The sequence below is a fragment of the Schistocerca gregaria genome, chromosome 1 (assembly GCF_023897955.1).
Source record: "Schistocerca gregaria isolate iqSchGreg1 chromosome 1, iqSchGreg1.2, whole genome shotgun sequence".
Lineage (NCBI taxonomy): Eukaryota > Metazoa > Arthropoda > Insecta > Orthoptera > Acrididae > Schistocerca > Schistocerca gregaria.
In genome coordinates, this window is record NC_064920.1 from 352171896 (window position 1) to 352199362 (window position 27467).

Below are 27467 nucleotides of genomic sequence, written 5' to 3' on the forward strand. Positions count from 1 at the left end.
ACTTGAAAAGTTGGCCTTAAAAATTGCAGTAGTGGGTGTACAGTGTGATGATAGATCCATTGGGTTATGGTATGATGATTCCTACAGTCTTATTGGGAACATATATGAAATTCACAGGCTGAAGTGCAGAACTGCAGTTTGTTGGGTTTCACAAGAAAAAGAAGATTTCATATTTCGAAAATCAATCTTTATCCATGTCAAAATATGTGACTTGGTAAGAGGTAAAAGATTTCCAGTAAGTTTTCCACCATCTGCTTCAGCTGGGCGAGAGAAATTGGCGTGGCGCCAATGCACGGTGGGGCTTCGCTAATGGCAACTGTCAAACGGCAAGGCCATGTAGGGCTGTTCGAAGCGATAACGACAATTTCCCGTGTCCGACGCGGCGCGACGTGCAATGGCGGCGGCTGCGCTCGCCTCGGCGCGACCCCTGCGCACCCAAGCGGCGAACTCCGGAAGTGGAGTTAACGCGCCGCTTCCTGGCAGCAGCGCAGTACGCGGTGCGCTACGGGAGCGTGTAGTTGTAAGTAGAGGTGTGCGTGCGTGTATTGCGCGGAGCTGTCAGTGCCTTGGCTGGTGCAGCGATTCCGACGGCTGCAGTCTTCGATAGCGGTATGCTCACTATTAGCACTGCATGATTCACTGACATTTTTGAGAGCCCAACAATTGCATTCGAATCCTGGCTGATCCTATAATATTTCTGGATCTAAAATGCAGTTTCATTCCTTATTAAATATCACATTTGGGAACTGAAACGAGTGTCATGCTTTATAAAAGAAAAATACGTTTTATCAATACCTACTAACTTTTCTTAACATTTGTCAAGAGGAAACTAAGTCTTGGCTCCATTGTTGCGCGCACCCGGCGAGGAAATACGTGATATTCAGAAACACAATTCGTATCCTGCTCCACCACACACACATAGCAATTCGTTTTGAAAAAATCCAGGACATGTAATAGAAGCAAGTGAACCCTGAGACGTTCGTTACGAATTATCAAAATGAATTCACTATTCGTCGCTATTCTCTTTGTATCTGAAAATGTCAAATGATCTTGGTTCTAAAATCATCCAGTAGCAACGTATCTTCCATTCGCGATTTTTTCCTCGTGATATCCCCGACGACAATGCCATACTAAAACTGTGCTATATGGCAAGTATTTCCACGTGTTTGAGGGTTGCATGCCTGAGAGTAAAATAACATGAACAAATTTCATTCAAACTATGCTGTAATTAAGTTCAGAGCATTAGGTACCTATTGTAAAGCAGTAGCATTAGTATGTCTGATGATTAAAAAACAGAATTTTTTAATACTTTTAAATATTATTTTTAAGACATTTTACTTAGTTTCTTTCACCCTTCCCCTTTCCAACGAAACTAATACTAGGGCCTCTCCCACCTAGTTCATATTCTGGACACTTCTTATTGTCAGTGCTTCTCAGTACTTCACTAATATTATGGAGTTTTTACTGCTGACAAGAAGCTTACCAAGTGTTTCGAACTCCTACGTAATTCTAACAATGAATTCCAATGGTTTCTTACAACGCTTCGGAATAAATTTTTGCAGTGACCACAAAGATTGAGGCACTTGTTTTCATTTCTACTAACATATGAAGGGCTTATTTCAAAAGTGATACGAGACCATTTTTGTTCATTCTGAGATATAGAACCCTAAAGATAAAAGAGCGCTAAAAATCTGCAATTGAGATTTCAGAAATATTCATGTATACCTGTATATACTTATAGCACGCTGTATCTCAGAATGAACAAAAATGGACTCGTACCACTATTGAAATAAGCCCTTCATATATCCATATTCAGGATGGACATTCTTCAAATCCATGTCGTGCATACAGCTCTGTGTTTCGACTTCAATCGAATTCAAAGATGATTCTTCAAGCAAGCCACGGCCGCTTCATTCTACTCATCGTATTCAACAAGCTATGTTTCGCCTCCAATAACCTAATTCCCGAAGAGATATTAAACACTACATGTTTCCTTTACTGTAACGGCTATAGGCCTTTCCATAGGAAGCTTACCATGCAATGCTACCTTACATTTAAAGCTTTATCGAAAAATTGGAAATAGCGAAAGACTGAAACGTTACAAAAAGCAACGAAGAATACAATAAAAAGCAGCGGAAACTGTAGTTTGAGTTTCACATGGTATCTACATTTATCTTATTCAGAAAGGGATTTCAGTTAACGTGAGGAGCGATGAGTAAATGAAGGACGGGGAAACGGACACACACAGTAAAGACTTTTGCTTTGACTATCAATTCCGCAACACCAAATTAGCAGATTTCGGACGTGGCGCGTAATATTACGTCAATAACAATTAAACATTCTCACCAAATATCACGCTAGTAAATAGCACCGACCTCATTGTTCAACCCTACATAGTTTCTTGTTTAACGGACGAACCATGTGTTACTTATAATTGTTTACTTCCACGTACGTATCCATGTTCAAGTGGCGATTTGCAATGATCGATACAAGATGTTTTTCCGTGAGATCATACTTATTTTGCTATTCTACGAGTTTCAATAATTACACGAAATATATGTGGATGGCTAAAGGTTAGTATTCACTGTGGCATTCATCCGAACATAACAGTTGGCAGCGATAAGAACGACTGTGGCAGCGCCTCTTCCGAATAATGTACGAATTAGTTTTGGGCCGTTATGGATGCTGCGCCTTTGACAAAAATATGTGAACTACAGATGGGATCTGTTGAGACATTATTTCATAACAAAATGCAAGAATATTGATTTGCAGAAAGGCATTATCAAGTTGTGTATGGCATGTTGTTTTGTTCTGAATATGTAGCGATTTCGGAGGTGGTGGTTTGGTTGGAACAAGTAGCACAGCTTAATACCGTGGAGCCGGCCGCGGTGGTCTAGCGGTTCTAGGTGCTCAGTCCGGAACCGCGCGACTGCTACAGTCGCAGGTTCGAATCCTGCCTCGGGCATGGATGTGTGTGATGTCCTTAGGCTCTAGGGGACTGATGACCACAGATGTTAAGTCCCATAGTGCTCAGAGCCATTTGAACCATTTGAATACCGTGGAACGAACAGCAATGACATTTACAATAACGATTGTCGTACGTTTGGCAGTTCTTTCGGAATACCGTCGGATTTCCGATGAGATGGTTAGATTGAGACATAGCACAGCTACAATTTAAAATTTCCGCTCCACATCATGCGAGAAATTAATTTCATTACTTTGCCACGTATCTTCCTACTGGTACCGTCATGATCAAGCACAATTCTCTCATTGGTTAAATTCAAAAGCTTGGTTTTATGCATGCATCTGGAATATAACGGATTTACTTACCAGTACGGTTCGCACGAATTTATCATCACAAAAGAACTTCGCATCCACGACACGTCGCTTCCGCTGTTCGAGGAGGCGTATTTTGTAAATTTTCACAACTACGGAAATGAAGTAAGTCTCGCACACGACGTGTTGTTTACACTGTGACTTTTAGAGTATTTTTTTTTTCGGGCACCATTCAGTCATTGCTGCGTAATAACAATATTTTTGTTCACTCAATATCCGCTTCTTTTAATATAAATTGTTGGTTTTCCCTGTTCCTTACAGATGACTATTAAACTTTATATCCTTATCTGTTCGTTACATATAAATTCGAGTATCTTCTTATAGGTTTTAATGTTGGGTTCAGATAGCAAAGACTTGACTGACATTGGTTGCGGCATTTTATTCTTGATAACAAATGCTATGAACTTGTTCCTCGCCTCACTGTATTTTCTTTACTGAAATAATATATGGTTTGCGTCTCCGTGTGTAGCATCGTCGTAATCATAGGCTGGTGTTTGATTTATATGCAGTCGACATAAATGCTCTGGAAATGTCTCATGATTGAGCCATATTCTAATCAATGTTCATGTTGCTTGTTGGGGTCCACAAACGTACTCAAACCTAGGTCGTTGCGGAATTTGTGGTTGCATTTGCGCATAACCACCTCCTATGTATCGTGAATTCTGAGTCCATTCTTCCTGCCTGGAATGGAATGCCATTTCCCAAATAAATTGTCCATGTTCCGTACAGGGAAGCTTTATGTCTATTGGTGTCCCGTTGCTCGTAGCCTGCTTTGCCAACTGATCTGCTTTTTCATTGTCTGGGATTCAACAATGGGCTTTCATCCACATAAGGGCATTTGTTTGTGCTTTCTGAGACTTTCGTAATACCAATAACGAACTTGGAGTAGTTTGATATCGTTTGAAGTACACATTTCTAGCAAGGGCGTACCCAGGATCTGACTAGGTCATACTAGTCTCAGGAAACAAGGACTCGAGACAACATACAGCACTTCTTATTAAATAAAACAGTAAACCAGTGGAAAACTGCTTTCAATAAACATTTTAAATACAAGAATGCATTTATACAATCCGAGAAAACATGCAGCATTTCTTATTGAATAAAACAGTAAACTAGTGAAAAACTGCGAATATCTTCTAGGGCGGGAGGGGGGCAGCTGCCCTCCCCCTCCCCCCTGCCCTCGCTGGGTACACCCATGATTTCTAGTCTGAAAGGGGTTTTGCTATTTGGGGAGCAAAATAACTGATGATGGTCGAAGTAGAGAGGACGTAAAATATAGACTGGCAATGGCAAGGATAGCGTTTCTGCATAAGAGAAATTTGTTAACATCGAGTATAGAGTTAAGTGTCAGGTTTCTCAAAGTATTTGTGTGGAGTGTAGCCATGTATGGAAGTGAAACATGGACGATAAATAGTTAAGACAAGAAGAGAATATAAGCTTTTGAAATGTGGTGCTACAGAAGAATGCTGAAGATTAGATGGGTAGATCACATAACCAATGAGGAGGTATTGAATAGAATAGGTGAGAGGAGCAGTTTGTGGCACAACTTGACGAGAAGAAGGGATCGGTTGGTAGGACATGTTCTGAGGCATCAAGGGATCACCAATTTAGGACTGGAGGGCAGTGTGGAGGGTAAAAATCGTAGAGGGAGACCAAGAGATGAATACACTAAGCAGATTCAGAAGGATGTAGGCTGCAGTAGGTACTGGGAGATGAAGAAGCTTGCACAGGATAGAGTAGCATGGAGAGCTGCATCAAACCAGTCTCAGGACTGAAGACCACAACAACAACAACAATATTACATACGTTGTGCATTTCTCATTCGTACACCACTGTATCGACTTGAACACTGCGATTGTTTCGACCATTTAGGTAGAAATAGTTGCTGGTAATTTATACTTCCGGGTCATCTACAGTTATGAACTAAATATAACACATTCTGTGTTGTCCTCTCCGTCTCTCTTTGATCCATCTGTGTATATGTGGATTACCCATTGTCTTGTTTCCTCCATTTGTGTCTGCAGTGCTGTAATTGCCTCCAAGAAATCAGACTTTCTCTCTATCGACTCCTGATTATCAAGTACTCATACTGGTAAACAGGCCAACATATACTTTCTGCACTCATCCGCCAAGTCATTTTATGCCGGAATGAAATCAAAAGGCTTTCTGCCCCGATTTCCTGCAGGACAGTACAGTCGCAAAATCTGATAAATTGGATGCTGTGACTATGGTATAGGGAGGGCATCTCTTGCGCTTCCACCAGGACTGCATTTGTTGGTGTGGATTTAATTACTCAGCACGCGCATATAAAGCGGTACTGCAATCTATCGACCTTCTCTAACATTTTGCATGTCTTGTGTATCGTAGTACTGTATATACAGGCATAATCGAATCTGGATCTAATTAGGGGGCGATATAGGATCAGCAGCACTGCAGGATGCGCTCCCCTTCTTGTGTAGTACGTGATCGAATAATATTAAACATTTAATGTGTGTCTCCCAAGTAAGTTTGCTGTGTCATTCTTAAGAACCGAAAAAGTGCTTTACCTTGTATTACTTTATCGTCTACTTGTATTAGACAGTTTCTTGGTATACAGGGTGAGTTTTTCCAACGCATACAAACTCTAGGGATTGATCGATGAGTGGATACAGAACAAAATTGTATAAAGAGCTTACGTCCGGAAATGAATGGTTTCCCTGCTAGAGACCTTTTATTCAGTCATGCATTGTTGCAGCGACTGCAGTCTAATACGCGCTGTACGAGTACCATGTAGCCGCAGTTGCAGATGTGTTGAAAATGGTTTCCTCGTGCTTCAGTTCATGTGTCTACCTCCGTAGCAGTTGTGTCTCACGTTCAGATCAAATGGTTCAAATGGCTCTGAGCACTATGGGACTTAATTTCTCAGGTTCAATCCCGTCTCCGGCCATCCTGATTTAGGTTTTCCGTGATTTCCCTAAATCGTTTCAGGCAAATGCCGGGATGGTTCCTTTGGAAGGTCACGGCCGATTTCCTTCCCTAACCCGAGCTTCCGCTCCGTCTCTAATGACCTCGTTGTCGACGGGACGTTAAACACTAACCACCACCACCACTTAATTTCTCAGGTCATCAGTCCCCTAGAACTTAGTACTACTTAAACCTAACTAACCTAAGGACATCACACACATCCATGCCCGAGGCAGGATCGAACCTGCGACCGTAGCGGTCGCGCGGTTCCAGACTGTAGCGCCTAGAACCGCTCGGCCACTCCGACCGCTACATTCAGATCGGCCAGGCTGTATGCGAACAGTGCCAAAGGCAGCATGAATACGCTGCTCCAGTGTCTCCATATCTGGAATGGGCTCCGCGTAGACGATACTTTTGAGATGGCCCCATAACCAGAAATCGCACGGGTTGAGATCCGGTGAACGAGCAGGTCATGCAATTAAACCCCCCTCATCTGAGCCATCCACCAGGGAAGACACGATTGAGATTCGTCCGGACGTTAAAGGGCGAAGTGGGTTAGAGCACCATCAAGTATCAGCCACATAACCCTTCGAATCATCAATGGCGCTTCTTCCAACAGGGGAGGCAAAATCACCCGCAAGAAGCGCTGATAGTTACCGCCTGTTTGGTGACGTGGTTGGAAGATTGGTCCCAAAATACGGTCGCCAATTATCTAGCCCACACATTCCGGCTGCACCGATGCTGATGATTCGCTGTCACCATACCACGGGGATTCCGCATAGTGTACCGCAGATGACTGATATGGAAGTTGAAGATACCACTCCACGTAAAGGTGGTCTCGTCTGTGAATAGGATGGATGACACAAATCCCGGAATCGTGGTTGCCTGGTGAAGAAACCAGTGATGAAACTGCTCCAGACGTGACAAGTCTGTCGCTAGTAAGCCCTGCACACGCTGTGACTGATAGGGGTAGTAGCAACTGACATGGAGATTGTTCCACACGGTCGTCTGGCTTACCATGTACTGGTAGGCCAACTGCCTGGTACTGACACGGCGGTCGCCTTCCACAGTGTTAATCACATTTTCCTCCAACTCTGGTGTCCGAACATTTCGGGTACGTCCTTTGTGATTTCCTGCTTCCTGAACGACCCTGTCTCAGACAAACGGGAAACATTGTTGCAAACATTGAAGGCTGTGGTTGTTGTCGGCGGGGATAGGTCTCCTGATATAACCTAGCTGCCGCCTCCCGTTGCCATTTGCCTTTCCGTAAGCAAACACCGTATCGGCAAGCTCTCGATTCGAATACGGAACCATTGTGTACAACGCTGTATCGCATCCACTACGAGGTTAGTCAGCAAGAGAAGTGAATCTGATACAACATTAACAATACCTATGACAGGAGGAGGTGCTAGGGCATTAAGAATGAGAAACAGTACCACCGTCCAGGAAGAAACCATTCATACTGTAACTGGTTGCATGGTACAGCGCGTATTAGACCGGAATCTTTGTAACAAAGTATGATTGAATAAATGGTCTCTAGCATGGAAACCGCGCATTTCCGAACATAAGTTCATTAGACCTTTTTTGTTCTGTATCCTCTCATCGATCAGTTCCTAGAGTTTGTGCACGGTGGAAAACATCGTCCTGTATAACCATTCATGGTGAATATGACTACCGAAGATTTCTCATGTGTCTTCGTCAGACCATTTCCACAAAGCCACCGATTGGCCTTTTTATTGATGGTGTAAGATTGTTCATTTTTATTTATTATTGATTCCTTTAACTCCTTATTTGGAGCATAGGGCGGCAACAATAGATCGCCATCATTTTGGCCCTGCCTCGTCTCCGTCGTCCCTCCGGGATCCAATGAAATGCTTCCATCGCGATTTGTTCATTTGGTCTCTTAAGTGTATGTGTTAACCATCTCAACTTCCTGCATCTTATTTGCAGCTCGATTGGCTTCTGGCTGGTTCTTTCCCAGAGTGTTTCGTTAGAGATGACATTTGGCCACCGTATCCCCAGCATGTTCCTCAGACATCTGTTGTTGAATGCATGCAGCTTATGGATTAGCTGCATTGCCACTTTCCGTGTTTCACATCCATACGGAAACACAGATTTAACATTACTTTCAAATGTACGAAATTTGGTCCTCAGTGTTATTTATAGAGTGGAGAGTTGCTAAAGCGCGTTTGGTTTTGTAGATGCGGCTGTTAATGACCTCTGTTGCACCACTATGTGGTGTAATCATGCTTCCAAGGTAGCAAAACTTATCCAACCTTTCGATTACCTGGCTCCCAAGCTTAAGCTCTATCGTGTTGTTATAATTTGCCCGAAAGTCTTTTGTTTTTTGGGCATTAATTTTCAAACCGACTTTCTTCACCGGAAATTTCAACTCTTCTAGTTTCTCTTTTATGTCGTTGAGGCTGTGGGATAGAAAGCAAAGGTCATCTGCAAAATCTAGGTCTTCTAGATGTGTTCCATTGCTCCATTTTATTCCTCTCAGTTTACCCATTGCTTGCGCCCCTACAAGATTCAGTACTATGTTAAATAGTATCGGTGAGAGCAATTAGCCCTGCTTAACATCTGTTTTCACTGCTACTGGATCTGAAAGCAGATCTTGATGTTTAACCAGGCACGTGTAATTTTCATACATGTACTTGAGAAGAGCAATTATTTTTCTTGTGAATTTCAAAAGTCCGCAGTGAACTCCATATTTTTGTTCCAGTTATACTGTCGAAGGCCTTTTCAAAGTCTACAAACAGCACGTAAGGCGGTGACTGGCATTCATATAAATGTTGAGCTATATTCTCAGGGTGTTTATCTGGCCAATGCAAGAGTGACCTTCCCTCAATCCTGCTTGTTCTCTTCTTATTTTCTTATCTATATATGCTTTTACCCTGTTTAGGATTATTCGCGAGAGGTTCTTGCTCAGGGTTGACAGCAGTGTGATTCCTCTCCAATTGTCACAAACCGATCGGTCTTTTTTCTTGGGGAGCTTGATGGACAAGCCTCTGTTCCAATCATTCGGTACTTTTTCATTCATCCATATAGCTGTCAGGAGTGGATGTAAAATTTTGCTGTTATAGAAGGATCAACTTTAAGTAACTCTGGAGTAGTTTTCCTTGCTTGTCCTTGGGGGCATATCACACCCAAATTTCTTATTTTACAGTTTCCTTGTGATGTTATACAATGTCTTGTTATCTCCCCTGTCAGCTGATGCCTCACCTTAGCTGCGCGATTATTTATGAAGGTTGTTTTACCTTTTCTGAAACTCCTCTTCGCCATCCTGTTTCATATGCACAGTTCCCGTTGGATTTCTTCTTTTACTTCATTTGTCTGTGGGCAATATAGTCGAAGTTTTGCCTTCCTCCTCTGCTGTATTGCATCCCAAGTATGGTCAGAGATCTAGTCTTGTCCGCCGTGGTCTTTCGTTTCAGGAATTTCTTCAGCTGTCTGTGCATAGGTCGTTTTCACTGCATGCCATTGACCCTCAATGTCATTCTCTCCGATTCCTCTGCTAAGCACTTCAAAGCGACTTCTCCGTTGGATCGAGAACTCCTCTCGCACTTTAGCATCGTCCAACTTTCCAAAATTAAACTTAATCCTCTTGTGTGCAGCTATTTTTAGACGGACTGTTGCTAGCATGCGGTGATGGTCACGACCGACATATGCTCCTCTTTTATTCCTCGCATCTAGGAATGATTTTCGCCAGGTCCTGCTAATTGCAAAGTGGTCTGTCTGACTCTCTGTTATGCTGTCTGACGAAACCCACGAGATTTTTGACACCGTTTATGGGAGTATATGGAGCGCCCAATGATCAGGTTAAACATGCTGCACAAGTGTACGAGACGTTCTCCATTGCCATTTCGGGTGCCCAATCCATACTGCTCGATAATCTGCTCTATCCCATGGCTGTCATTGTCAATTTTTGCATTAAAGCCACACATCAGCAGGAGGATATCTCTTTTTCGACATTTTTGCAGTGTTTCTTGGAGTTTGCTGTAAAACTTTTCTTTCCCTTCATTCTCAGACACTTCTGCGCAACATTGTATAATGGTCACTAGTGGATGCCAGTCTATCAAATACTGCTTTGCTCTCCGCTCTAGTATTAATGCACTCCTTCACTATGGGTTTCATCCTTTCCTCCAGAATAGAGGAGGATGTGCGCTTCCTTTATTCTTCTTTTTCCAAGTCCAGTTATTCTTGTTCCATTTAATCCTAAAATTTCTAATCTGTATCGTTCCATTTCTGGTACTACTTCTGTTTGTTTACCTGTTTGCCACATTGTTCTCACGTTCCAGAACTCTATTCGTGTCATCTTTTTCAAGGTTGTCATCTTTAAATCCGTCCGATTGTTGGTATTCGCTGTTGCAGTTTCTGTGATATGCTGATTTCGAGTTCGTGGGTTATCGACCCATACGCCCTATCTCGATGGGAGGGCTGCTCCCGTGACTGCAATCGAGCCCACAGGAGTTTTCTGTTGGTGTTCTCTCCCTTAGCCTTTGAGGGTCCTCTCTCCCTGGAAGGCAGCAGTTACTGGTTTTGGTCCACCCCGGGTATGTATTTTATTTTCCCAGTACCCATTGTATCTGGTGAGCGTTCCTCTATCCGCATCTGGGAAGGAGTCCAATGGGGGACTGGGAGACCAGTAACCCCTTAGGGAAGATTGTTCGTTGCCTTCTGTAATACTACATGGGAAGTAAATACACATATGTCATCTGCAAACTATATAATTCTAACTGGAGGAGTTATTGTCCTTTCCATATCCGCGGTATCATTACCTATAGTAGTGGGCTGAATACCGATCCTTGTGGTATGCCATTGTCCGCCAAGCGTGGGCCTTTGAATACAGTATCCTTTCTAACATATGCAGTTCGTTCACTGATTAATGACGATGTACCTTCTACAAACTGAGGTGGAGCTCCTAAAAGTAGCAACTTATCTAATAGTATATTTGTCTGAATATCATCAAATGCTTTTGCAATATCCGAAAATGGTGCTACTGTATAATTTCTCTCACCAAAGCCAGCTAACACGGAGGGGACTAATACTGAAATGTTTTCCATGCAGCTTCTACCTTTACGGAAGACGAATTGCGATCCAGTTAGTAAGGATGAAGATTCTACCCACCATTCCAATCGCCCGTTTATTAGCCTTTGCAATGTTTTCCCTTTTTTTTATATGAGGACTATGATCTGTGTCTTCCATTCTGAGTACAATTCTTGACGCATCCCAATTCCATTATAGATTTGAAGAAGTAATTCTACAGCATTGTCAGGCATGTTTTGTTTCTGGAATATGTGATCTGATCCATTCCTGGAGTAGTGTTGGGTTTCTCTTTGATGACTAATGTCAGCTCTTCAATACTGAACTGTGTAGTTAGCACATGTTGAGTAGCAGCAGTATCCTTTCCTCTCCTGATTAGCTTACTGCGAACACTTGATGGGACAATAAGGTCACAGAATTCTTCTATCCACTCGTATGGTTGTATGTTATTGGCTGCAGGAACGATATTCCTAAACCTGTTGATCTTCTGCCATATCTCTGATAATTTATATTCATGGTCAAACTATTGCAGTATTTCAACCAACTACTCTTCTTAATAGATTTCAGTACTTTCTTGGTCCCAGCTGCTGTTTATTTATAGAACAAAAAGCCGTTCACACTAGGCTGTCTAACATTTTTCATATAACGCTCTGCAATTCTGTCTTGTATTTCTTTCTTGCAGTCTTTATTCCACCATGGATTACCCGGTTGTTTTGCTTTTCTTAATAAAGGTCATTTTGAGATGGATTCATTTGCTGCATGATATATGCTGTTCTATAGTTGCATATAGGACCTGTGTGGAGGTTGGTTTTTTTCTATTAGTTTTATCTCTAATTCAAGAATTTGACGATATTTACACCAATCCGTTTTGCTCATGTTCCAAGTCACTTTGTTAGCAATATGCACTCGGTTACATTCATCGCACTGCATATTCATAGTTATAGGGAAATGATCCGATCCCATGGTATCGCGCAGAACCAACCAAGCTGTGATTTGGTTCATATAGGATGAGGCTAATGTTATATCCACTGCAGTTGGTCTCATCCATGGTCCCTTGATTTATCCATCATTGTACACTCCTGGAAATGGAAAAAAGAACACATTGACACCGGTGTGTCAGACCCACCATACTTGCTCCAGAGACTGCGAGAGGGCTGTACAAGCAATGATCACACGCACGGCACAGCGGACACACCAGGAACCGCGGTGTTGACCGTCGAATGGCGCTAGCTGCGCAGCATTTGTGCACCGCCGCCGTCAGTGTCAGCCAGTTTGCCGTGGCATACGGAACTCCATGGCAGTCTTTAACACTGGTAGCATGCCGCGACAGCGTGGACGTGAACCGTATGTGCAGTTGACGGACTTTGAGCGAGGGCGTATAGTGGGCATGCGGGAGGCCGGGTGGACGTACCGCCGAATTGCTCAACACGTGCAGCGTGAGGTCTCCACAGTACATCGATGTTGTCGCCAGTGGTCGGCGGAAGGTGCACGTGCCCGTCGACCTGGGACCGGACCGCAGCGACGCACGGATGCACGCCAAGACCGTAGGATCCTACGCAGTGCCGTAGGGGACCGCACCGCCACTTCCCAGCAAATTAGGGGTACTGTTACTCCTGGGGTATCGGCGAGGACCATTCGCAACCGTCTCCATGAAGCTGGGCTACGGTCCCGCACACCGTTAGGCCGTCTTCCGCTCACGCCCCAACATCGTGCAGCCCGCCTCCAGTGGTGTCGCGACAGGCGTGAATGGAGGGACGAATGGAGACGTGTCGTCTTCAGCGATGAGAGTTGCTTCTGCCTTGGTGCCAATGATGGTCGTATGCGTGTTTGGCGCCGTGCAGGTGAGCGCCACAATCAGGACTGCATACGACCGAGGCACACAGGGCCAACACCCGGCATCATGGTGTGGAGAGCGATCTCCTACACTGGCCGTACACCTCTGGTGATCGTCGAGAGGACACTGAATAGTGCACGGTACATCCAAACCGTCATCGAACCCATCGTTCTAACATTCCTAGACCGGCAAGGGAACTTGCTGTTCCAACAGGACAATGCACGTCCGCATGTATCCCGTGCCACCCAACGTGCTCTGGAAGGTGTAAGTCAACTACCCTGGCCAGCAAGATCTCCGGATCTGTCCCCCATTGAGCATGTTTGGGACTGGATGAAGCGTCGTCTCACGCGGTCTGCACGTCCAGCACGAACGCTGGTCCAACTGAGGCGCCAGGTGGAAATGGCATGGCAAGCCGTTCCACAGGACTACATCCATCATCTCTACGATCGTCTCCATGGGTGAATAGCAGCCTGAATTGCTGCGAAAGGTGGATATACACTGTACTTGTGCTGACATTGTGCATGCTCTGTTGCCTGTGTCTATGTGCCTGTGGTCCTGTCAGTGTGATCATGTGATGTATCTGACCCCAGGAATGTGTCAATAAAGTTTCCCCTTCCTGGGACAATGAATTCACGGTGTTCTTATTTCAATTTCCACGAGCGTATATGATCATGTTATAATCATCAATGCAAGACATTATGTACTCCCCTGCCTCATTATTCATATGACAGCATTATGCTGTGTGGTAAGCATTAAAGTCCCCACAGATTAGGAAGGGTTTTGGCATATGTTGCAACATTGTGTGCATGTGTTGTTTTAAATTCCTACATGCTGAGGGACGATATACAGGTGCAATGGAGAATAGGAATTTGTTAGTACTTACTTCTACAGCTATTGCTTGAAACTAACCAATGGGGCTACTCCACCTTTTCCATCTTCTCGATTCGGTCTTATTACTTGATATCCTCGACATCTGATAGACATATTTGGTTTAATCCAGGTCTCACTTATAACAGCGATAGGGTAGTCATTAATGTAAAGTTTGTGCCTGAACGACTCTCTTTTAGCACGTAAGGATGTGGCATACCACTGGAGAACTTTAATATCCGTTATTCTGTTTATATGAGTAGAATGTAAGTATGAACTAGTTCTGTCCTGATCCATGTTTATTTTTTTGATGGTATAGAAGCAACCATATCGTGTATATCAGCTTCGTCCAAACTGTCTTTGTTTAATGAGGTGCCCTGTGTTACTAGATTTGTTATCCTAGCCACTAGCTGTTTGATTATCGCTATATTTTTATCCCCTACTGCTGCTATAATTTGCTTTTGTGGTCCAGAAGTATGTGGTCGTGGTGCATATGGATTCTCTTTAGCAGGAAATTTATATTTACAAAAAGAGTAGTTGGAGTGGACGTAGTCTTTCTTTTGGCCTACTGTGATGTCAATCTATGTTGAATATTTTCTGCAGGGGGACAACTCTTTCTCACATTCTGTTTTCTTCCCACCAAGATTCCCTGCCACAGCAGCATAAGGTCTTTGATCTACGTATTCTACAGCTTATTTAAAGGATATATTGTATATAGCTAACGCTTTCTTAATCTCTTGTTGTTTGAGATATACTGGGCAAGACTTATCTCTCGATGTGTTGGTCCTTTTACAGTGGACACAGCACATCTTTTCACTTGTGCACTGAGCTGTCTCATGGCTCCCTCCACATTGATTGCAACGAGTCTGTGGCTATATTAAATACTAAGATGGCCATACCGAAAGCATTTAAAACACTGCCTCACCAGCGATAAGTACGATCTAACATTACACTTCATGCCTTATACTGTCACATATTCTGGCAGGAACTGCGATGCGAATGTGACCACACACGTTTCTTGGTGCATGAAGTTAGTTGTTTCTAAATTACTTATTCTCTTGATCATTATTCCGTGCATGGGTGATAATTGTAGATTGAATAGCACATTTCAATTGTAACTCTGTTAACTCGGGATCTACGTTTCTAATAACTCCTTGCCGATGTGTTCTGTCGTTCGGTATGTATCCTACCTTTATTTATTTATTTTGGTGTAGCAGGTTGTCCTTCACAAACCTGTTTGCAATCTCTCTTGTTGATATCAATCCTGGTTTTGCCCACAACCTTGAGATTTGTGGTTTTCCACTTGTACTCAAAATCTGAGGTAAACAGGATCTTCCCCAAGGCCATGGGGTGATATTTACTTATATTAACAATAAATTCCTCAACCAATTCTTAAAATGGCCCTACTGCATGACTATGATATCTGTTAGTTTCGTGCTGATCACATATTAGCTGCACATTTGTTTGCAAGGATTTTCCATTGGTTTATTACTCTTTCCTTACGTCAGTTGTGTGTGAAATGTGGTACCATGCAGTATCGTCCTGAAAGTCCCCCTTTGGGAAGAGAACTTGATCCTTCAGTTGAATTAAAATTGTCAGACATACCTGATATGAGCGCTGTCGAGTTCTTTACCTCCTTTTGTTATTTTTTGCTGGTGTTGTTGAAAGGTGACTGCTCGTCTCTTCTCTTTCATTAATTCTTCCTTCCGCTCCAACGTGAGTTTTGCTGCAGTATTTGTCGCTTGCTCGATATCCTGACTCATTTTCAGCAGAGCTTCCGTTCTCTGTAATAACTCTACGTCGGGAAGGGGGGGGGGGGGGGGGGAGTGAGGGGAGCACACGTACTGCCTCACTGAATGGGCAACTCTCCATATTTATTGTTTTGTTACTGCCGTAATTATTTAACACACTCGACTTGTATGTATAACTTTTTCCTGCTTTTTTTTTTTCAAAAAAATGAGATATTAACTATTGCAATCCTATTTCCTCGGTTACTAACCAAACATCTACGTTAATTTTCTTCAGTGCGAAACGTGGAAGAGCAATTATCTCTACAGTCTACGGCATGAACCAAGGACGTTAAAATAAAGAAGCTCCTTGTCTAGGGCTCTGATTCTACCAATATCGCTGACGTGGAAACGGCTTGCCGAGCATGGTGGCGCAGCGACCGACAAATTGGACACTCATTCTGGAGAGGAGGTTCGCAATTGCGTGCCTGTCATTTCAACTTTTACGATCGCTACATTATTTGTGATGAATAACGCGAACTAAAAGAGCTTGTTCTCCGTTTCTAACGACCTCGTTACCGGCGAGATATTATTGTAAACATTAAACCTCCTTCATTTCGTAACACGTGGAAAGCTTCAGTATTTAGAATGCGCTTGAAATGTGTATTTTAAGGACTTGAATAACGTTGTAGATTCGCTTTCACTTTTCTATCTGGTAATCAGTACGTATTTCTCTGGGGAATGTAGATGATATACAGATGCACGCATTATTCCAATCTTATGAAACAGGTACATTTAGTTTCCTTCAAAAACAGTAACTGCAAACTCCAGAATAAAGAAGATTTTTATTCTCGAATAGTATATTTAATATATAGGGTGAACCACCTAAAAGCGGTTTTCACAGAGTGCATTGGTAGTCAGGAGCTCATATTGTCAGTCAATTAACAGATAGTGATAACACTTAGAAAGTGTATTTTTTGTGCAAACATACACTTTTTTAAATGCTCCTGTTTTATTGGGCTGTCAAAAGACAGTTTTAACTCGGCGTTTCCTTAACATGCGTCCGATTTTCCTCAATAGTGCGCCATTGTACGGAATAAATGTAGTGGCTGCTTCTTCCTCCGTGACTTCTTCCGTCTCCAAAGGTTGTACTGTAGCGGTCGGGCGGAGAGAGCGTCTAATCTGCCATTCCTAGTACCCGTTCTTTCGGAATACGGTTCTGAGATGTTCCACCTCCTGGTTCAAACTCTGTGCGTTTGAGATGCTGCGCTCTCAGTGTACCAATTTTATTATAACCTCATTTCTCTGAGAAGGATGGTGGCAGTTGCCTGCATGCAAACACAGATCAGTGTGCGTTTTCTTCCTGTACACACACTGACCCAACGTGCCATCAGCTCTTCTCTTGACAATGACATCCAGAAAATGTAATCTTCCTGCTGCTTAGGTCTCCATTGTGAATTGGATGTTGGGATGTATGGAGTTCAGATGTGTAAGGAAGTCCAGGACCTTATCCCTACCATGGGGACAAATGACGAACGTGTTATCCACATAACGGAAGAAACAAGTAGGTTTCCATCTGAATGGCGCCAAGGCTTCCTCCTCGAAGTACTCCATATGCAAATTCGCGACCACAGGCGAGAGTGGGCTGCCCATTGGAACTCCTTCCGTTTATTCATAGTACTCTCCATCAAACATAAAATAAGTAGAGGTCAGGACATGTTTTAAAAGATCGGTGGCCTTCTCGTCAAATTCTACATCTACATTCATACTCCACAAGCCACCCAACGGTGTGTGGTGGAGGGCACTTTACGTTCCACTGTCATACCTTCCTTTTCTGTTCCAGTCGCGTATGGTTCGCGGGAAGAACGACTGTCTGAAAGCCTCCGTGCGCGCTCGAATCTCTCTAATTTTACATTCGTGATCTCCACGGGAGGTATAAGTATGGGGAAGCAGTATATTCGATACCTCATCGAGAAACGCACCCTCTCGAAATCTGGCGAGCAAGCTACACCGCGATGCAGAGCGCCTCTCTTGCAGAGTCTGCCACTTGAGTTTGCTAAACATCTCCGTAACGCTATCACGGTTACCAAATAACCCTCTGACGAAACGCGCCGCATTTCTTTGGATCTTCTCTATCTCCTCCGTCAACCCGATCTGGTACGGATCCCACACTGATGAGCAACACTCAAGTATAGGTCGAACGAGTGTTTTGTAAGCCACCTCCTTTGTTGATGGACTACATTTTCTAAGGACTCTCCCAATGAATCTCAACCTGGTACCCGCCTGCCCAATAAGCTCGCCTGACTCTCGTAGAGATACCCTGGTAAATAACGAAACAACGTCGAAGCTCACCAAGATATCTGAGTTTTGCAGCCTGAAATAGTCGAGACGTTTTACAAAATCCACAGAATTACGGGTACCATGAGGGCATTTATCTACGTAAGGGCTTAGTATTTCCACCAGGTATGTTTCCAGTAGGTATATAGGTGCCCTAATATTACTGACAATCGGGCGTAACGGCACTCCCTCTTTCTGGACTTTAGGGAGTCCATAAAGTCTTGGCGGTACAGGTCCTTGAGGTGACAATATCTTGGCGACCCCCTCTGGTAAATCCGCTTCCTTGAGAGGAACCCTTGCCTTGTTCTCCATCTTCTTTGTGGGAAGGGAACGGCCAGTGGGGGGAGGGGATACAAGGAGGCCGCCCGCCCTAAGGAGCTGAGTTCGCCAGCGCACCTGACGTTGGCGACACGTCTGGCCGCCGAAATACATGGTGTAAATAAAGTCCAGGAACACTTTCAATTATTTATTGCACACTAACCAAACTTTGTACAGATATCATATATATGTCATTTTGAAGAGAAACCCTGAAACTTTTCTTTTTATTTATTTATTTATTTTTTTTTCATGTATACCGCCACAGCGTAGTTTAGTAATTTGCCGATAGTCAGCGCTAGTCGCTAACATGGCGAGTTCAGGTGCGGAGTGAGCTTTCTGTGTGTTGGAGTTCGACAAAAACAAGTGTGCTGCAGCTGTCCAACGGATGTTTAGAACCAAGTACGCTAAGAAGCCACCAAAAAGGAAGGCCATTTACCACTGGCACAACCAATTCGTTTATGATGGGTTGCTTGTGCTGGCCCCGCAAAGAGAAGCGGACGTCCCAGTGCGAGTGAAGTGAATGTGGAGCGCATACGAGAGACATTCATGAGGAGTCCAAAGGAACTGTTGTGTCGTGCATCCCGTGAACTCAAAATGTTTGTAAAAAAAACTTTCAGAGCTTCTCTTCAAAATGCAATATGTATGACATCTGTGCAATGTTTAGTTCTTTTGCAATAAATAATTCAAAGTGTTCCCGGACTTTATGTACACTGTGCAACTGTGCATTGTGCCCGATGGACACTGTGAACCGGCAGTACACCCGTGGACTGTTCGATCGACAAATTCGCCGGGAGAAACTGAAGAACCCCAAGATACATGGTACATCTGGAGTATCCTGTCTTGATGTGCATGCACAGAAGTTAACACGATTCTCATAATCGTTTCCCTGCAACTCTTGATGGAGAGAAATGTTATAGGTGTGGAACAATGTCGATGGAGAATGCGCAGGACACTTACCTGACCTGCGCTACTTCCTTGTGCGATTGCGCGGGAGCTATCATGCGGATCAACTGCGACAGCAGCAGGAACATTAATTTTTCCCTCTACTATCGTCACTTGTTTCCTTTTGGTACGTTGTCTAGATGTTAGACTACCAATTTTCGTAACTGGTTCAAGATTTTGATAAATAATTGTCGAGATGGTTGACGTCTATTGAGATAGCATGCCGCATACACCGTACAAGAACCAACTGCAATCTTCCTACACTCTGCATACAGCACGAGCATGTCCACTTGCTCTGCATTGGTAAATTCCATCGTCCACTCGCGACCTACTACCTGGACTTTCACACACAGACTACCAAGTCGCAGTGCACTCAAGGAACACAGAAGCACACTGGAAACAAATATAACAACATCGTACCAAGCAACTAGGCAAGCTGAATGGCACAAACAAGGGTCGGTGTGGGAACTTTTCAAAATACGATACCTCGTACACGACTCGCATCCACTGACATTTTAGTTTACCCTGCTTTTAGTTTGTTAATGTCAATAGGCGTTGTTCATTTAAAAAGTGTGTATCTGCACAAAAAATAAACTTTATAAGTATTATTACGATCTATGTATTGACTAACAGTCAATAAAATGGTTCAAATGGCTCTGAGCACTATGGGACTTAACTGCTGTGGTCATCAGTCCCCTAGAACTTAGAACTACTTAAACCTAACTAACCTAAGGACATCACACACATCCATGCCCGAGGCAGGATTCGAACCTGCGACTGTGGCAGTCGCACGGTTCCGGACTGCGCGCCTAGAACCGCGAGACCACCGCGGCCGGCGAATATGAATAGTCATAGGATACAGTACAGTTATTGTTATCGTTTTGTGGAGTGCAGAATTTTACGTTTCTGGACATTTATAGCAAGATGGCAATCTTTACGCCATTTTGAAATGTTATCATGCTTGGACCGAATATTTGGGCAGTATTTTTTCTGAGAGTACTTCATTGTAGACAAGTGCATCATCTGGGAAATGCCTCAGGTTACTATTAATATTGTGTGGAATGTTATTAATGTACGACATAAACAGCAAGAACCCCAACAAATTTCCCTGGAGCAGACTTAAAGTTGCATCTACACCTGTCGATGACATTCCATCCTACTAAGATGCTACGCCCTGCCTACCAAGAAATCTCAGAACTTCGCTTGATGCCCCACACTATCCAACTTTCTACAGCAAGTAGGTATGGTACTGAGTCACATGCTTTCCGGAAATGGAGAAATACTGCATCTGCCTGAATGCTTTGATCCACGGGATTTCAGGTCGTCGTGTGAGAAAAGTATGAGTTGGGTTTCACGTGATCGATGTTTCCGGAAATCAAGTTGTTGGGCACGGAGATAATTTTGTTCGAGATACCTCATTACATTTGAGCTAAGAATATGTTATAATATTGTACAACAAATGTATGTCAGGGATATTTGACGGTAATTTTGTGGCTCATTTCTCCTACCCTGACTCTGAGCAATCTGACTTAGGCTATAGCTCAGCCTATCACCAGAATTAAAGTTACGTATTTCAGACAAAATTATGAATAAGTCTTTAAACATAAGAAGTAGGTGCAGTTTATCATGGATATCAGTATTATGATAAAATCCTAGTCACATTTGTCCGAGTTTGACGGGCATCCAGTTTACCAATGGCTGTCATCGGAGCTCTTCTGGTAAATAGTGCCTCGAACCCGGTTTGCATCAGATTGTTTACATCTGCATAGATACCCCGCAAGCTATAGTACGGTGCATGGCGGAGAAAACCCTATATCACTATTAGTCATTGCCATTCCTGTTCCACTTGCAAATAGAGTGAAGGATAAATGGCTATTCTATATGCCTCCGTATGAACCCTAATTCCTCGTATCTTATCTTCGTGGCCCTTACACGAAATGTCTGTTGGCGGCAGTAGGATCGTTCTGCAATGAACTGCATATGGCTGTTCTCTAGGTTTTCTCAACAGTGTTTCTCGATAAGAACGTCGCGTTTCCTCCAGGGATGACCATTCGAGTTCCGGAAGCATACTGTAACATCTGTGTGTTGTTCGAACCTGCCGGTAACGGATCTAGCACTCCACATCTGTATTGCTTCGTAGTTTTCCTTTAATACGACCTCGTACGGATCCCAAACACTCGAGCAGTACTCAAGAACAGGTAGCACTAGGGTACTATATGTGATCACCTTTACAGATGAATCACAGTTTCCCAAAATTCTCCCAATAAACCGCAGTCGAACATTCGCCTTCCCTACCACAATCCTCACACGATCGTTCCACTTCACACGCTTTGCAACGTTACGCCCAGATATTTGAACGACGTGACTATGTCAAGCAGGACACTACTAATGCTGTCTCCGAACATTATGGGTTTGTTTCTCCTACTTATCCGCATTAACATACATTTTTCTTCGTTTAGAGGTACCTGGCATTCATCATTCGTACTAAAAGTTTCGTCTAAGTCATCTTGTATTCTTTTATGATCACCCAACTTCGACACCTTCCCGTACAGTACAGCAAAATCAGCAAACAACTCAGATTCCTGCCCACCCAGAATCTGTTTCTGCAATAAAAAATGGGGTTCCCATTTGAAATTTTAGGGGGCTGGGGTGGCGGGCTAATTTTAGCGCCAGCAGATGTCCCCCTCGAAAATAATCAACTTTGGATTCTACACATTTTTTCGTGTGAAGCTTATTTTTCGAGTTATTCTGGTTCGCCAACTAAAAATTTACACCTTGTATATGTGAAAAAAGGGTAAGCTGAGTTTCACATGGCCGGCCGCGGTGGTCTCGCGGTTCTAGGCGCGCAGTCCGGAACCGTGCGACTGCTACGGTCGCAGGTTCGAATCCTGCCTCGGGCATGGGTGTGTGTGATGTCCTTAGGTTAGTTAGGTTTAAGTAGTTCTAAGTTCTAGGGGACTAATGACCACAGCAGTTGAGTCCCATAGTGCTCAGAGCCACTTGAACTTTTTTTTTTTTTTTTTTTTTTTTTTTTTTTTTTTTTTTTTTTTTGAGTTTCGCATGAGCGATGCATTCTGAAACCATGCTGATTCGTGGACACAGGCTTCTCGGCCTCGAGAAAATTTATAATTCGAACTAAGAATATGTTCAGGTATTCAGCAGCAAACCGCTGTAAGGTACAATGGTCTGTAGTTTCGCAGATACGTTCTTTTACCCTTCTCTTGTACAAGAGTCCACTGTGGATTTTTTTTCCAGTCGCTTTGTACTTTGTCCTAGGTGAGAGATTCACGATGAATGCAAGCTAAGTAAGTGGCCAAAGCCAATAAAATCGAATTTGGATTCTATCCAGACGTGGAGACTTACTTGTTTTCAACTCTTTTGATTGATACCGTAACACTACTACGTTAAAAACGTACTCTGTTGTAGTGACAGTGGTATTATGTTTTCCACAGTTATAGTTGTTTTGCAATTTTTTTTAAAAATGGAAGCCACTGCATCTCATCGAGGCATGTACTGGAACCAGCAGGTACCCTAAGAATTTCGTTAACACGTTGTTATCGACTGATGTGTCTTGCAACTATGGCTTCATAAAAGCAGTGTCCACGCTGCAGGTTTCACGACGTAAAGTGCTGTGTCGCCCCACCTTCCTCTCAACACTGCAAGGCGTCAGCCAATTTACATGAGGGCTTCGCACGCGAATATAAGTACTCGTCCGTTAACAAGTTCTGCCTAACAGTTCCTAGTAGATCTTCGAGACTAGCTGTAATACTACACTCCTGGAAATGGAAAAAAGAACACATTGACACCGGTGTGTCAGACCCACCATACTTGCTCCGGACACAGCGAGAGGGCAGTACAAGCAATGATCACACGCACAGCACAGCAGACACACCAGGAACCGTGGTGTTGGCCGTCGAATGGCGCTAGCTGCGCAGCATTTGTGCACCGCCGTCGTCAGTGTCAGCCGGTTTGCCGTGGCATACGGAGCTCCATCGCAGTCTTTAACACTGGTAGCATGCCGCGACAGCGTGGACGTGAACCGTATGTGCAGTTGACGGACTTTGAGCGAGGGCGTATAGTGGGTATGCGGGAGGCCGGGTGGACGTACCGCCGAATTGCTCAACACGTGCAGCGTGAGGTCTCCACAGTATATCGATGTTGTTGCCAGTGGTCGGCGGAAGGTTCATGTGCTCGTCGACCTGGGACCGGACCGCAGCGATGCACGGATGCACGCCAAGACCGTAGGATCCTACGCAGTGCCGTAGGGGACCGCACCGCCACTTACCAGCAAATTAGGGACACTGTTGCTCCTGGGGTATCGGCGAGGACCATTCGCAACCGTCTCCATGAAGCTGGGCTACGGTCCCGCACACCGTTAGGCCGTCTTCCGCTCACGCCCCAACATCGTGCAGCCCGCCTCCTGTGGTGTCGCGACAGGCGTGAATGGAGGGTCGAATGGAGAAGTGTCGTCTTCAGCGATGAGAGTCGCTTCTGCCTTGGTACCAATGATGGTCGTATGCGTGTTTGGCGCTGTGCAGGTGAGCGCCACAATCAGGACTGCATACGACCGAGGCACACAGGGCCAACACCCGGCATCATGGTGTGGGGAGCGATCTCCTACACTGGCCGTACACCTCTGGTGATCGTCGAGGGGACACTGAATAGTGCACGGTACATCCAAACCGTCATCGAACCCATCGTTCTACCATTCCTAGACCGGCAAGGGAACTTGCTGTTCCAACAGGACAATGCACGTCCGCATGTATCCCGTGCCACCCAACGTGCTCTAGAAGGTGTAAGTCAACTACCCTGGCCAGCAAGATCTCCGGATCTGTCCCCCGTTGAGCATGTTTGGGACTGGATGAAGCGTCGTCTCACGCGGTTTGCACTTCCAGCACGAACGCTGGTCCAACTGAGACGCCAGGTGGAAATGGCATGGCAAGCCGTTCCACAGGACTACATCCAGCATCTCTACAATCGTCTCCATGGGAGAATAGCAGCCTGCATTGCTGCGAAAGGTGGATATACACTGTACTAGTGCCGACATTGTGCATGCTCTGTTGCCTGTGTCTATGTGCCTGTGGTTCTGTCAGTGTGATCATGTGATGTATCTGACCCCAAGAATGTGTCAATAAAGTTTCCCCTTCCTGGGACAATGAATTCACAGTGTTCTTATTTCAATTTCCAGGAGTGTATAATCAGGGCAGTCGTTCACTATAATGTTTCATCAGGAAACCAATGGACTTTCGAAAAATTTGTAAATCTCTGTACACTGATATGGGGACTGGCGTAAGTGATTCAAATTTGCAATTCCCTCTTTACTAATATTTCTTACAAAAAGAACGTTGCAATTTTTAAACGAAGGATCATGTACTGATATTCCACAGCACTCTCTTCTACATCTGTACTCCTCAAGCACTGGTGAGAGGTATTCACACTACAGTGGAGAAGTTAAAATTAATCAGTAAATGAGAACATTTTTCCGTAATAGAATTTCGAAAGTGGTATCGATTAATGTAAACTAGGTTACAAATCTTTCAGCAAAAAAAAAATTGATACCAAAGTTCAGATAACAAAAATAAACATTTTGAACTAACGAAACCAGAAAACCTCTTTCTCAAAAACAATTCAGTTACTAGATGATAGCCTTACTCCTAGCTGCCACTCATGCTTGGCCCAATACCTCCAACGTTAGCCGACTTTATTCCGAAGTCAGTGCTGCCCGCCGGCCGGTGTGGCCGAACGGTTCTAGGCGCTTTAGTCTGGAACCGTCGCAGGTTCGAATCCTGCCTCGGGCATGGATGTGTGTGATGTCCTTAGGTTAGTTAGGTTTAAGTAGTTCTAAGTTCTAGGGGACTGATGATCTCAGATGTTAAGTCCCATCGTGCTCAGAGCCATTTGAATCAGTGCTGTCCGCGAGTACCCTGTTAGCGATTGATGGGCTGTACTTCGTCTCCCCAATCCATCCCAGGCACTCTGTTTAGAATTCAGTCCATATGGTGAATATCTTCATCTGCAAGAGATTCATTCACACGAACAAGCATTAGCTTCCACAAAGAAGAGAACGTCTTGAACTGGATAACAATATTACAAAAACAGTAGAGGACGTAGGTGAAGTTGGGATGAGAATACGAAAAGAATTTGTCCGAACACTCAAAGATGTAAGTCGAAACAAAGCTCCCGTAATGCATGACGTTCTCTCAGATTATTGAGATGCTTCGGAGAGCCCGACATGACAAAACTTTGGCACATGGCGTGCAAGGTATATGAGATAGGCGAAATACCGTTAGACTTCAAGAAAACTGTACTAATTTCTGTTCCAAACAAGGCAGCTGCTAACAGGTAAGAATTTTACCGAACTATTAGTTAAATAAGTCCTGGTTTGAGAAATACGGCACGAATTATTTAGAAAAGAATAGAGAAATTGCTGGAAACCGACCTTGCGGAAGACCATTTTCGGTTTTGGAGAAATGTTGGAGCAAGCGAGGCAGTACTGACCCAACGATTTAATTTAGAAGGTAGGTTAAGGAAAGGCACAGCTGCGTTTATAGCATATGTAGATTCAGAAAAAAAGTATTGACAGTGTTGACTAGAACAGTTGGGATGAAATACAGGTAGCGAGAGGTTACCTACAACTTTTACAGAAACCAGACTGCAGTTACAAATATTCAAAGAATACGAAAAGCTAGCAATAGTTGAAAATGGAGTGAGGCAGGGTTTAAATGTGTACCCGAAGTTATTCTGCCTGTTTGTTGAACAAACAGTAAAGGAAACCAAGGAAAAATTAGGAATGAAAACTAAAGTTCAGTGAGAAGAAATAAAAATTTTGCAGTCTATCGATGACATTATAATTCTGTCAGAATCGGAAAAGGACTTGGAAGAATAGTCAAAATTTGGTAATTTCGGTACACTATTGACACTGTGGATCTCGGAATATCAAATTCTCTAACGATTTCCGAAGTGGAAGGTCGCAAGCGTCTAGCCCCAACTACCATTCCGCGTTCAAAGTCTGTTAGTTCCCGTCGAGCAGCCATAACCGCGTCGGAGACCGTTTTTTGTGAATCACCCAATACGTAATTCGTCAACTCAGTGTATATCCGCTAGTGAAATTCGTTATAAATAATTCATCTCAGTTTGAGAATACTGATATTCATACCTACAACACTAGAGGAACAAAATGACCTTTATTAACCATTGTTGAAGCTGTGAGTGGCTTGGAAAGGAGTTCAATATGCAACAACAAAAGTTTTTGATAATTTTTCGAATAACATATCTGACAGTTAGCAAAGCAAGTTTCAAATCTAACCTAAAATTATTTCTGTTATGCAAGTCCTATTCCAGGGACGAATTTCTATTTAAAAATTGGTAGATTGTAAAAAAAACCTAACTTTTAAATGCAGCTGCATGCGTAGAACTAAAAAATAATTTGTTAATTGATGTTAAAACTTATCATTTATCCATATACTGTAAACTGAATCGTTCCACATCATTTCGATAAAACAATCTTTATACTGATCTATGGAACACGTACTTAACAAATAAACTAACTAAGTAAGCTCTATGAAATAATTTTCTCTGATTCACAACCTTAGAACACAGAATACCGGAAATATATGAAAGACAACATTATTTCATTTATTTATTTATGTATTCCGTGGAAGGCCTTTAAGGTGCACCATCTAGATACTATGACAGATCGTACATTCCTTGTATCACGGGACGAACCTTAATGTACTGTCCAGTCACATTAATGTGAGCACCTATCAAAAGCCTGAACAACCATCTTTTGCAGAGGAGATCGGTGCAAGACGTGCAGTAAGAAAGTCATTGGGGCTCTGGACGGCACCGATAGGGATGTGGAACAGTGCAGACTCCAGCGCCATGGCCAGCTGCGGTGGGTTTCTCCACTTAGCATCCGTTGCACAATCAGCTCAATCAATGTCGTCCCACAAATTCTTGATTTGTTTTAAATCTAGGGAGTTTCTGCCCAGAGGAAAGCAGTAAACTCACCCAGGTGTTCTTCAAACGACAAATTAAAAAACAAACTGCATGTAGGTATTGATAGATGCATACTAGTGTTGATCCACAGTACCTTCCAGATTGATGATAGCACCCAG

General features: G+C 43.6%; 1 protein-coding gene across 1 annotated transcript in view; it reads left to right on the forward strand.

The window, feature by feature from the left end:
• The first annotated feature begins 409 nt into the window (after positions 1–409).
• Positions 410–27467, forward strand: part of LOC126345402 (uncharacterized) — a 217922-nt gene continuing 190864 nt past the window's right edge. Inside the window, exon 1 of the mRNA XM_050002099.1 lies at positions 410–609. The gene's annotated coding sequence lies outside the window, so the exon portion shown is untranslated. The remainder of the gene's footprint in view (positions 610–27467) is intronic.